Below are 12,360 nucleotides of genomic sequence, written 5' to 3'. Positions count from 1 at the left end.
AAAGGTTATCTAGGCAGGACACTATAGCCTCCGCTATAAAGGATTTTTTATATCATATAACTCCATCTATATCATATCACAATCAATGATTCATATCTTATTCATAATCTCTTTTTGAGGACCCTCACTTTTGAGGTGTGCAGTTTGACAGTCTACACTTTAGGCCATTGTGTCCCACTGAAACATCCCCAGTGCTCGGGTGTACACAGTATGAAGCATTTTTATTACCGGACTGAGTAGAAGGACACTAGCAAAGGCATTCTCAGTCCAAAGGTGGTGGAATCATTGTACAATGTAAGAATTAAAGCTCTGTAGGTGTTCTGCTAGGTGTCTGAGGGAGAAGGAGACTGAGCCGGCTAAGCTACATCTGCAGTATTTTGGCTGGTCTTGTGCCAGATGCTGGGATCTTGAGCTCTGCTGAGTGTTTGGAGAGCATCCACGTAGCATCGTGAGGTGCCTTACAGGGACTTTTCTGTATAGGTCCCAGAATTCCAGCTTAATGTCTGGGTTGTCTCAGGCTAGGGAGAGAAGATAATAGTCTTCTTTCTTCACTACAAAGAACCATATGCCATCATAGGTGGAAAAAAACCCAACCAAGCATGTTGACTTTTGGACGTAGCTTGTCATTTCATGCCTGTGTGGTGCTGTTTTCTGCTTTATTTTCCCAAATAATTAGAAAAATTATAAGGATCATATTATACAGTTTTTTCACTTATTAATAAGCAGAAAGATAATCCTGGCCTGCTTTATTTGCCTTATGAAAACCATTAAAAGAAAGTAATGGTTATTGTTTCTTTTGTGTATACAAAGCTAGGAAAAACATACGGATGAAGATAATACTTAGAGACAATGAATTATTTATTAGATCTTGCTTGAATTCTGAAATTTGATCAAAGAGGAACTTCTGATACTTACTCTATTAATTATAAATGACAACCCCTTCGGGTTTTCTGCTGCAGTAATGTTTTTTTTTTTTTAAACTGTCTAATCCCACTCGATTCTTCTCTCTACAGTGTAGCAGGAGGAAAGGTCTTTCTTCTGAGTTTGGCTTGTGAAGATCATAGTACTACTTGTGAGCTTCTACCTGACAAGATTCCTTCCTTCATTCCAGCTGGTTGGAATTGCCTACCTTTCTCCCATTGTGGTAAATCTTTCTCTTTCATGAACCTTTGGCATCTCCACAATTTTATTTTCATTCTGATCTGGGTGCACAGTGTGACTATTCAATAGATTCTAAGTTCTTACTCATTTTTCCATTATACCTAGGAAAACATTTTATATATAGAAAAAAATATATATTTATATGCTATCGAATTGAAATTACTTATTTAAAAGAATGTTTTCAGTTTTTACAATGTACTTATATTCTACTAGGTAACGGAAAATTTTTAAAAAATGAAAATAGATCCTTTATTGAACTTTTCATCAAGGTTTAGAGATAGCTATGCTTTAAAAGAGGAGATTATAAGAGATTTTGTTAAATTCTGTAAAAGCAATGCGTACAAAATACTGTAGCAATATACAATAGCTTGGGAGGACAGCAAGTGTCATTCCCACTAAAAAGACCAGGAAGCTGAGGCTGATAGATTTCCAGAGTTCCTTCTCTTTTCATGGACATTCATCATATAAGAATCAGAGGGCTTGCCCTGGGAAAGAAAACACAATATAGCAAAGGCTCATATGGTTTGTCCAGCAATATTTGTATTTAAGAAAAGAGAAACCAAATCTCTGAATACAGTTTATTTTAATCTTAAATGTAAGCAGTGCATCTGTCCCAAGCTATTCAACAATCCAAGTACAAGAGCCCACATTTAAGAAATTCCAATATCTCTTGCTGTAAGTTTATATTCATGTAATTTTATTTGGGAAGGAAAATATGCTCAATATTTTAACATATCAAACTAACTTATATTGAAATATTATATGGTGCTTTCACCCCTATTGAGGAACCATGGTCTCAGTGGACATACTGGAGAGAGATTTATTTCGAGACTTCTATGAGTAATAAAAGGACTAGAAAATAGAGAAAAGTGTGCTCTGTGGCTAGAGAAGGTAACACAACACAGGATCAACAAATATGCTAAAGGAAGCAAACATTGGAAGTTTTATGGAAAACAAATGGATTGGAGTAGCTTTAAAGACACAATAACAAATGTTGGCAGGGTTGTGGGGAGAAAGGAACCCTTCTCCATTGTTGGTGGGAGTGCAGGCTGGTGCAACCACTATGGAAATCAATATGGAGACACCTCAAAGAGCTGGAACTAGAGGTCCCATTTGACCCAGCCACAGCTCTGCTGGGTAACTTTCCAAAAGAATTAAAAGAATCACATCACAGTGACATATGCACACCTATGTATATAGCAGCACAGTTTGTAATAGCTAAAACTTGGAAACAGCCCGTTTGCCCATCAGTTGGAGACTGGATAAAGAAGATGTGGTTTTTCTATAAAATGGAATACTACTCAGCCATAAAGAATGAGAAATTAGATTCATTCATAGGAAAGTGGATACATTTTGACGATATACTCCTAAGTGAAATAAATAAGTCACACATGTGTAAATACCAAATAGTTTCTCTGGTGTGAAAAACTATAATAGTACTCAAGATCCTAATGGGATAATTAACAATGTGAAATAGGAAGAAAAGGTCTAAAAGCGTAGGGAAAGTGGGAAGGGTAGAGGAAGGGGAATAAAGGAAAAGAAAAAAGTGTGAGAAAATGAAAAAAATGGAATTAAAGTGTTTGTAGATGGGGAGGGGAGGAGGGGGTGAAGGGAGGGTAGGGACAAGGGGAAAAATTGAGAACCAAGACCTGGCATGTAAAGGTACAAGATCCCAGTAATGAATGTAACTGTACTGTATAACTAGATTGTACCAATAAACTCAATAAAAAGAAAAGAAAAAAAAGATGCTAGAGTAAAGAAAAATAAAGGAGTTTATTGGAAGAAGAAAGTAGCACAAAAATTAAGATGTTTCTATGTATGGAAATTTGGAGAAAAACTGAGTGGTGAGGAAACATGTAGGAAAAGAAAGAAAAAAATGAAGCATGTCCACTCACCCTGAGTAGTTTTCCATGAATTCACCTTCAGTAAAGTAATTCTATTACAGCTCTTCAGAATTGCTACAGGGCACACGCACAGCGCTAATGCGCCAGTATCCTCCCCATAATCTCTGCCATGGTGCTTTATGCTGCAAACCTTGTGAGGTGTTCTTCTTGGGGCGAAATGACAGATGGTAATTCTGTACCACTCCAGTGGCAGCTGGAGAGTAAAGAGAAAGCTATTCTTTACTACACTTTATGTCCATACTGACGTGGCTTAACCTCCATATGAGCCAGAGAAATTAGTTACTGTGGAATCTTCATTACAGCACAGCTAATGAGTAAATAAAATCAAGAGAGCGAAAGATAATTTGGTTAAATATGCACTAGGGATGGAAAAACCAAGATGGGGACATTCATCCCACTTACAGGATTTGGCTTCAAATCTATTCACATCATGTCTAATTATGAGCAGCTGTTCAATGTAACCATCAAAGGTTTCACTACACATTCCTAGCCTGGTACAATGCTGAGAAAAAACAAACGAAAAAGGTATTTAAGTGTCCTCAGTACCAGTTTTTGATAAATTTACTAGAGAAGTCCTATATTGATTCCTCTACAGATCAATATTCACATAGAAATTTCAATCACTGCAACCAACGAAGATGGGTTTACCCTATTGCCTTCTCCCAAACCTTCACTGAGTCTTCGGCAGGGACGCCTTATTCCTTAGTCTGAACTCAGTATAAACCCAAAGCCCACTTCCTCTGGACGGGTGTGTTCAGGAAGGACAGAACTGTGTGGCACACTCCAACGACAGTTCTTAGTAACCTAAAATCAGGCTTACATTATAATCTTGAAATTTCTTTGAATGCATTCTTGGCAATGAGTGAGTAGTATCCTTGGAGCTTGTTTTCTTAAAAAGCCTTTTTAGAATGAACACTAGAGAAAATCAAGGCATACTTTTCAAATACTTCTGTCAAAATGCTGACATTTGCATCAGCTGTCTTAGTCCCAGCGCATCTCCAGTAGAAGAGAGCAGTCATCCGAAGAAGGCAAAAACAAGTCTGCTCATAATCCTCAAAGCTCTACATTTTAACGCTCTTTTCTCTGTTCACACCTTCAGTTCCACTTTTATCTTCCCTGCTCTCTGCTCTCTCCTTACTCTCCTTGGCTTCAGTCTCATTGGTAAAGGCAAAATGTATTAAATGGCCCTTATCCTCCTGCCAAAAACCACTCTTCTAAATCTACCTTTAACCAGAGACCCATCTTCTCCCTTTCAATTTTCAAATTTACAAAAATTTGGTAAATTTACTAGAGAGAAGACAGCAGTCACCCACTCTGTTCTCTGGATCCTCGCTTCTCAGCAGCATGGCTTTCCCATTTTTCCTCATTTCCAAGATGAGTCCACCCAATTTCAAGACCTCTAATTACTTAATGTAGTCCAGGATGACTCTCGGCCACATCTGCATTCACTTTTACTACTCTCCCCTTGTTGATCCATTCTCTGTGCATCAGCTTATCTTTCTTTTTTTTTTTTAAGAAAACACCATGCGATCATTCTTCACTATAAGCTCGCTCAGTGCTATTTCACCACTAAGGCTGCTGACATAAAGGTTCTGGTGAGCTGCTCCCATGCACGACTCCAGCTTCAGCCCTGACTCCCTCCCAGTGCCTTTAGTGAGTCTAACCTCTCTGTTCCTCTGTCTGACAGGGCTGGATTCTCACACCAACTTCACAAGGGAAGAATTCCCTCTTGTGGTTACTCTGACTTCTATACATTCTCAAAATGAAAGTTTAAATACCAATTCACTGGGGAATCCTTCAAAACTATTCCCTATCCATAAAGCCTAGTTAACTTTGGAAATAGAATTCAGTGCCCTAAACCTCTTACTCCCCATTCAAATTTTTGCTTTGTTCCTGATACATTTGAAGTCTTTTTCTAGAGTCCAATACTGAACCCAATATCTGGATTTGTTTGACCTAATTTCCTCACATTTGACTTACACTCTCGTCCTATTTCATTCAGGTAAGATGATGAACCATCTAAAATATGACCCTTCGATTAACCCAGCTCTAGCCTTCCACACAAGAGGTTCAAAAAGAAAAGGAGGAGATATAGAGGCAGGAACAGGTTAATAGACTGAACTGTAAACCAAGGAGAGTCAAGAGTGAAGATCTAGAAAAACAATAATTTCATGTGTAGTACTACTACCTCCATTCACAAATGTTTCTGTTAAAGAACAATTTGTTCGTGAAGAGAAGTGTTTGGAAGAATTTTGCTTCAGTTAGTGAATGCCTCACCAGTAACAAACACAGCCATGGCCATCTTCTCCCCATTACATGAACATGGCCATTTTCCCCAGAATCATGGAAAGAATTAAGTTAGTGAAGCCAGGTACCATTGCACTAAGAGTCTGAGTGAGGCTGTGGTTGTATAAAGGGTCTAGAAGTTCATAGCCACATAATACAGGGGGACCAAATATCCTGGGTAAATGGTGATGCAGGAACCACACATTGTCAATTAGAAGAGCAGCAAAGAAACAGGAATGTAAATAACATGGAACTTACACTTTTTATGCATTAGCCCACAGCAGAAATCCATGCACAGCTATAGTAGATACCTTGTTTTGGTCATCACCATTATCCCACAGAACTTCCTTTTGAAAATCTGCCATTCTACCATTTTTAAAGTTGGTATTTGGATAGTATTAACTTCATCTGCCATCCATAAATGAACATAGATTGACTTATTCTAATTACCATTTTTCATCTTTCTTATCATACTAATTGATTTGTGGGTACTACGATAATTCTTTCGAAGCCAAAGAGAACTAAACATCTATATGCTAATGATTCTGCAAAACAGATGCAGTCTTTCTCTGGTGGGAGCTACTGGCAGGAATCTTTTGAGCTGACCACCTGGACTGTGAGGTGTGAGCATCTGTAATCTGAAGCTTCTGAGGTCCCTTTTTGTTTGTTTTGCATAAAGGAAGAGCCCTGAAGAGCAGGGGGAAATCATTTGACAACAGGACGATGGAAAGCAGAGCAGTGAATCATCAGTAAACTACATTCTTGGTAGTTATCTGAACTTCTTGGCATCAGTGTGCCCAAAGCCAGTGTGACCTCTGGGGTTTTCATTTATGGAAGCCAATGGATTTCCTAGTTTTTTGCCTAACCATTGTGAATTTTTTTGTCATTGGTAAACAAAAAATGTTTTTACCTAACATAACCAGAACCCGCTTATTTACTATTGAACATTTACTATGCAGCAGTCATTGTACTAAATGTGAATTCTCTGGTAAATAAAATAATCTGGTCAAGTCAGGGATTTAGATGACTGGTTCTGCTGCCTGCCTTGCAAGTGCAATCTGCTGTTGGCTGGGCCCTCATAGACTCACCTCACATAGTAAAGGAGGTAGACAGGACAAAACTAAACAACACGGTAAAAGGGTGAGGAGTTTTAGGGAAGTAAAGGACTAAGTGCTATTACCAGGCATAAGTAGGTGAGAAACAATACTCTTGGGAAAACAGAAAGTGATACATTAGCTCAGAGAGGCAACTTGTGTTGGCCAGCTGAAGGGTAGAGAAAGAACAGATAGGCTAAAGTTGTGCTTTTCCTCCTTCGGCCTATATTAACCCTTTCTGTTATGGCCATAAACTTCTCACAGGAATAGGAATACAATCTCATGAACAAAAGTTATAATGTCAAACTAGCAAGTTTTATTTCCCATTCCTGAAGTTACCACCTACCTGTAATACCACCTTTAGAACCAACAAGAAACATGAATACTTAAGCGTTGGTTTATTCACTGATCACCAACACCAATAAGAGATCCTGCAGTTTGAGAGCTGTGTTTCAGGATCACACATTTTTTGTTCAATTGCCGGTTTCTTTATTTGTGTGTAGATTTTCTAGTTATAATATCACTAGCAGAAGGAGAGGGATATCACTAGGGCAAGCAGAAGTGTCTCAGTTGTTCATTCCAACTGACTGTGCTCAATTTGGTGGAATACCTGCTGTCATCCTGGCTCATCTCACTCTGGTTGGTGCCAAAATATTACTATTCTGCTCTCTACTTTTCCTTGTTTTCATTTTTCACACCATGTGTCCCTTGAATTTAGTGAACAAAGCTTGTACCACATCTCCAGTGTAACAGATTACCTTCTGGTCTACACATCTCAATGGAAAGTATGTGTGAAAGCCCCCAGAACATGAAACTTTCACTTCCCAGGATGTAGAAAGGTCAGTGTGTACAGTGAATAATAAGACTGTAGAAACTGGCAAGTGACAAATTCTGCCCAGTGTTGGAGGCCGTATTGAAGATTCTGCCTCATACTTTCAGCAGGAAATCGTTAAAGAGGTTAAACAGGAAATGAACGAACTTGTTTTTTAAAAATCAATGTTACAGTATTTCTGCTAAAGCAAAAATCAAGCAGCATTTGTTTCCTGGGAGCTAATTTGAGAGATGATAAATAGATTATACAAACTGTAGAGAAGAGTCTAAGCTCCAAAAACTGGAAGATATTTTCTCACAGCTCTAACAGTTGAAAAATAGAAGGTATCATTCTTGTTATTACACAGAAAAAAATAGTGTTGGTTTAAAGCTTTGAGTGCAAAGTTGCCACGAAAAATTCAGATTTCAGTTGAAGTTTTAAAGCTATAGTCATTAATCTTTCCATTCCTGATATTTATCATGTGTCAAGTAAAAGTAAGAGAGTAGGTCAAGCATATAAATCAGATCTTGTCATACACATCTTGATGAAAACATCAGGCAAATGCCATTTTCCATGGGTAGGATATTTCTAGAGTTCAGGAGTTTATATTTCATCCTAACATTATTTTCTAATGTCACTTCTCATTGTATAGTCCATTCTACTTCTACATGCACAGATTATTTTTATAATGGGTAAAAGGCAGGGTAGAGGGCAATTAGAGTCCAAATCACAAATCAAAGGAATTACCCAGACAAAATCCCTGAAGCAAGCCTGGGTACCCATAAGGTTTGAAATTCAATTTGTTTAAAATGTCACCAGTTCATCGTCTCTAGTTTCCAAGCCAAATAAGAGCAGCTGCATATAGCTATTCTGATCCAGGCACCACTTCCCCGAGCGTTCTGGGAAATTTTCCCTCCAAATGTGGGGTTCACTCTTCCTTTCAAGTCTCCCAGTGTCCTACAAGCAACAACTCAACACTTCCACCTGTGCAAAGGCTTATTTGAAGTGCAGCAGACTTTGCAGCTTCAAAGTCTTAAACCAATTTTGTTTAATTTCTGGAGGATAACTCAGAAGGTACCAAACTCCAATTGAGGTGCTTTTTAAATGACTAGCAACCCTTTTCAAGGAGCCTGATGTATCTTACCACAGCTCTTTAGCTTCAAGAATTTCCATTACTGTGTTTTCAAAATAATTCCATGCTTTCCCACAGATGCATTATAACGATCCCTTTTGAAGCAGATTACTGAAATCCACTACTGTAATGTGTGCCTTCTCTATCACCCTCCCAGTAAGATTTCTAACCCTTGGGCTAGTATTTAAGATTACCGTATGGCCACACAAATATACTACTAAAAATTTGGAAAAGCATAAAATCCATATTGTTTCAAAAAGGAAATAAGCAGAGTTTACATCTTAAAATAATACAGCTAAGTGGTACACATTTGGTTTGAAAGTATTTTTCTATTTCCTAAACACAGGTGCAGTCAAATGCCCATCTAAAACTATAGCCAATTTTGTTGATATTTTTCCCTCTGGTTTATAATCTCATAGGATAACCAGGAAAATCTACAAACAAAAGTCAAATCATCCCAATACTAGTTCAGGAAAAACTTATTCCTGTATTCTGTCTTGATAGCTCTTCACCTTCTTGAAGTCCCTAACCTCATGAGTTACTTCACTTGATGTAAATATAAAGCATGAAGGTTAGGATCTGTGCTTCTGAGCATGTATTTAAAATTTTCTTCACATTAATACCACCTTATGTACAGCGTCACCTCTAGAGATACTAGGGTCTCTTCTACTTGCTATACTTTGGGATGAAACTTTTTTAAAAGTCCAGTAAATTTTTATTTCAAATCCTTTCTCTTAAAATGCGCTATAATTACAAAATTCATCATAAATCATAATAAATTAACTTCAACCTCTAAAGTTTTCCACAAATGTGCACCGGTGTCAGACATGTTTGGATCCCATTTTTGATCTCCTCTGTTAATTAAACAACATATAAGTCAGTATGTTGGGTTCCTTGTAGAAAAAGAGGTGGACAAAATTGCTGAAGGGCCCATAGAATTTCAAAAATGGTAGTGTGCCATTTCTCAAAATGGATGAATACTGAGTAGGTAGGTGTTTACTGTATCGTTGATCTTTATTATGAGATCACTTGGTATCTACTCAGTATTTTATAACAATAAATACACCAAGTACTTGAAAAGAGTCTCCTGTCCCAAATTTTTCCACTTAAATTATTATAACCTATTTTCAACATATCTGTAAAATTTTAAAAGTTTAATACTTTCAGGATAATTTTACTACTGAAAAGACTTTCATCCAAAAGTTGCTCTAAGGTGCTATCCTCATCATAACATGATATACTATCCTCACTATTGAAAGGGGAAAAAACTACGCTTCCTTTCCAAAGTAAAAGCCCCCAAACATCCAGGCACCATCTGCCACAGACAGCAAAGTCACCTGCTGCTCACCTAAGCATCAGAAGTACTACTTGTACTGTTACAAGTAACAGATAAATCCACCATCACTGCCTTGCTGGAGTTTACAGTCTAACAGGCGAGGAAGGTAGACATAAAAGCAGTTGATTCTCACACAAGACAACACAAAGTCCCAAGCAGAAGTACAGTCAGCACGCTATCGAGGGAAGCTGGAAAGTGAACAGAGGCCTCACTGAGAAAATGCCATTTACTGTGAATAGTTGACAACCTTCTAGGTTCAGTCCCTCAGAATCACACTCTAGAATTTTATTTTATCAATGCTGCACAGTGGATCAGATTCAGAGACGATGAGTCATAGTCAACAACTCCCAAATCTAAAGAATATGAATCAAAATACCAGTTCATAAATTTATAATAAGAATTAATGACTGCTCACAAGAGTGGATATCTGCATTGCCTGATCTGTACACCTTGGATACACATTAGAAGGAGGGTCCCAGTATGGAAAGATGCTTTCAATACAGAATTCAGCAAAAGGCCAGCTAGTGATATAATTACAATGTCTTTAAAAAGTATTATTTTGATAGCTCGATGGTCCATCTCCGCCAAAGAGGCATGTTTCCAGAAGGCTGCACGCTGCCCTGCTACCAGCAAAATGCCTGCTCCACTAGAGGTGACCGGAATGAGCGCTGTCACACTCTGCCTTCACACTCCTGCTTTGTACATGCATCAGGTTGACCACAGCACTTCGAAGGTCCTATTCTTTCACTAGTCATGTTAACAGCTTGACCAAAGTTATAGTTAAGTCTTACAATATAGGATTACTTCATGTCCTGGCATAACTGTGCCCTTAAGTGAGGTTGAGTTTATAAAGCAGTTCTTCCATGTGGCGCCTAGGAAGTAGCTAAGACAGGAGTCATGGAGAGGTGGGGGAGGCCATGAGTCCTGCTACATAATCTGGGCAAAATTCCAACATTCCATCAATGTCTTCCATACCTCACTAAAGAATAGTGAGCCACAGAAGATTTCAGAAACAGAAATGACCAATGTATCTTAGACCTCTACAATCTCTATAAACTCTGTTTTTCAAACCATTTTTGGGAGAAAAATATTTTGTAATACCTGTGACACTACAAATAGACTTCACTCAGGATGCAAATCCTTAAATACCCACAAGCTCAAAGGATATCACTAGGAGTTTCTTCTCAGAGAAGAACTAACACTTCCATGGAAAACACAAATAAATCACATTAAGCAGTATTTAGGATTTTAATGTCTCAATTTGATTTTTTTCTTATTGTTTTGGGTTTGGTGACGAATCCTTAGTTTCTATACCAAGGCTGTCCTGTGGAAATACAATGCAAACCAAATATATATTTTCTAGTAGCCATGTTAAAAGTACAAATAGAAACTGGTGAAATTAATTTCATCATTAAATTTTATTTACCCCAGTGTACCCAAAATATTATCCTTTCAACATGTAGTAGACACAAAAATTTGTTAATAAGGTATTGGTGCTCTTTTTTCATATCAGATTCTGGAAACCCAATGTGCATTTTTGTGTTTATAGAACATTTTAATTTGAATTCTTCACATTTCAAGGGTTCAAAAGCTACAAGAAGCCAGTTACTGCCGTAGAGGCTACATAGCTTTATTCTTTCCACCGTCTGCATGAAGGTGTCTGTATTATGAAATAAAGTTCAATGTTAGAGAGAACTAAGAATGTTCTTCATGATCAAAGACGCGAAATGATGGTTCTTAACAGTGCTGTGAATCAAAGGGGAAAGGGAAAGGGGAAACAGGAGCGGGGAGAAAAGGGAGGACAAGAGAAAAAAATGTAAGGTTAATTAGATGCTGTTAACTAATTTACTTGCAACTAATCATATAAGCCAGATCTCTAGAAATGTTGTTCCTTTGGGAACATTCTTGAAGTACTAAATACTCGAATCTTGAGTTTCCATAACTCTCCTTGTGATATTCAGATTCGAAAGTGAACCTGTGCATGTGGAATTAGCTTCAAATTCTTAAATGAAAAATGTCCATTACACACACAAAAAAAAAATCTCTATTTTCGATTGATTATTCCTCTTAACTTCCAATTCTAAATGGGAGATATAGGGCTTAGGGTTCACTGTGTATTGCTATTATAGGTAATCTGCATGTTAATCTTCATATAATCCCCAGGAGTAGTTTTGTTTCTTTTCAATTGCAGAGAAAACTATCCTGCAAGTACTTTTGCCCTTGGGAGGGAAAAGTTGGGATGGATGATGACTCCCCTTGTTTTTCTACCTGGATCATCATTTGTGAGTAGAAAGCTGATGCCACCAATAGGGTGTGGGCAGCGTCCTATGTCCCTGTGAGGGAAGGCCAGTTTTACCTGCTTGTTTTCCTCCATTTACTGAAGAGTTTAAATAACTCTTTTAAATTCATACTGGGTAAGTGTTGTGGGGCGGAGGGGGGGGAGATTGAAGGATTTAACTGCATTCCTCCCTTATTCTTTGATTCATGGCCCCTTGTTTCCCAAAATTCTATGCCTTGATCCTTTCCTCTTCTCATACCCTGACCCTACTTTATGACCTCCAGGATTCTGCCTTCCCTTTGCATTATCTCTGACATGTCATCTTCAAGCCTAAAAATTTCACAGTCAGCAGCTCTCT

The 12,360-nt window shown here is 37.9% G+C and overlaps 1 long non-coding RNA gene across 1 annotated transcript in view; it reads left to right on the top strand.

The window, feature by feature from the left end:
- The first annotated feature begins 1,034 nt into the window (after positions 1 to 1,034).
- LOC104867646 overlaps positions 1,035 to 12,360 on the top strand; it is a 54,066-nt gene continuing 42,740 nt past the window's right edge. The window contains exon 1 of the long non-coding RNA XR_781828.2: positions 1,035 to 1,144. This is a non-coding gene — a long non-coding RNA (uncharacterized LOC104867646). The remainder of the gene's footprint in view (positions 1,145 to 12,360) is intronic.

This window comes from Fukomys damarensis, unplaced genomic scaffold (assembly GCF_012274545.1).
Source record: "Fukomys damarensis isolate Sample0158 unplaced genomic scaffold, DMR_v1.0_HiC HiC_scaffold_4, whole genome shotgun sequence".
NCBI classification, from domain to species: Eukaryota; Metazoa; Chordata; class Mammalia; order Rodentia; family Bathyergidae; genus Fukomys; species Fukomys damarensis.
This window is presented reverse-complemented; position numbering and strand designations above follow the sequence as displayed.